The following is a 963-nucleotide window of genomic DNA, read 5'->3' on the forward strand; positions in this document are numbered from 1 at the left end:
CACTGATCCTTCTGTCCCCACCTCTGAGCCCTGGAATGACAGGTGGAAGCTTATACAGCCTGCTACTTTACAAGGATGCTGGAGATTCAACTTGGTTCCCCATGCTTTAAAGGCATGCAATTTGCCAACTGAGTAATCTCCCCAGCTACCTATTTTTCAATTAGCATACAAAGTAATAGCTTTTATTATGGCATTTTGATATGTACTTAGTTTTGGTGGATTTCTCACTCCTAACTATTCTCTCCCAGATCCCTGTCCTTTTTGCCACTTGTACGATCTCATGATCCCCACCCCCATACTTTTCCTATTCTACTTTTGTTTTGTTTTGTTTTGTGTTTGAGACAGGGCTTCCTCTGTATAGCCATGGCTGTACTGGAACTCACTCTGTAGACCAGGATGGCCTCAAATTCATAGAGATCCACCTTCCTGTGCTGGGATTAAACACATGTGCCATCACTGCTGGGCCCTATTCCACTTTTTTTAAAGTATGAAATTAGTTTTTAATTTTGGCTCAAAATAAATACTTAACATTTTGCCAAAATCAAAACCAAGGATGAACCTTTGAAAAAAAGGAGGAAGCACACTCTTTGATCCCTGGGGAAAACAGTAATATAGACATAGTGACTGATATGGCTTGATTTTTTCCCTCTGGACTAGTCTACACAAACAAAACACAAAGCTCTCCCAAACTTTTCCTCAACTGTCAGCTGTGTCTATTAGGGATATGCCTGCTATGCCAGGTAGGATAAAATCCCAAACGATCCTCCCTCCCCAAGAGCAATGTAGACAAGAGACTTAAAAACTAGAGCTCTTTAACCTGTCCATATAAAACACCTTCCTAAGGAGCTTTGGTGAGAGTACCACCTTGGGCTGTGGCATGGCTAAGGTTTTGTGGTGTCTGGGGCACTAGCAGGAGTTTATCCCCTAGGCCTTTGGTGTTGTGCATAACCTATCCTTCACATT

This window comes from Acomys russatus, chromosome X, assembly GCF_903995435.1.
Source record: "Acomys russatus chromosome X, mAcoRus1.1, whole genome shotgun sequence".
NCBI classification, from domain to species: Eukaryota; Metazoa; Chordata; class Mammalia; order Rodentia; family Muridae; genus Acomys; species Acomys russatus.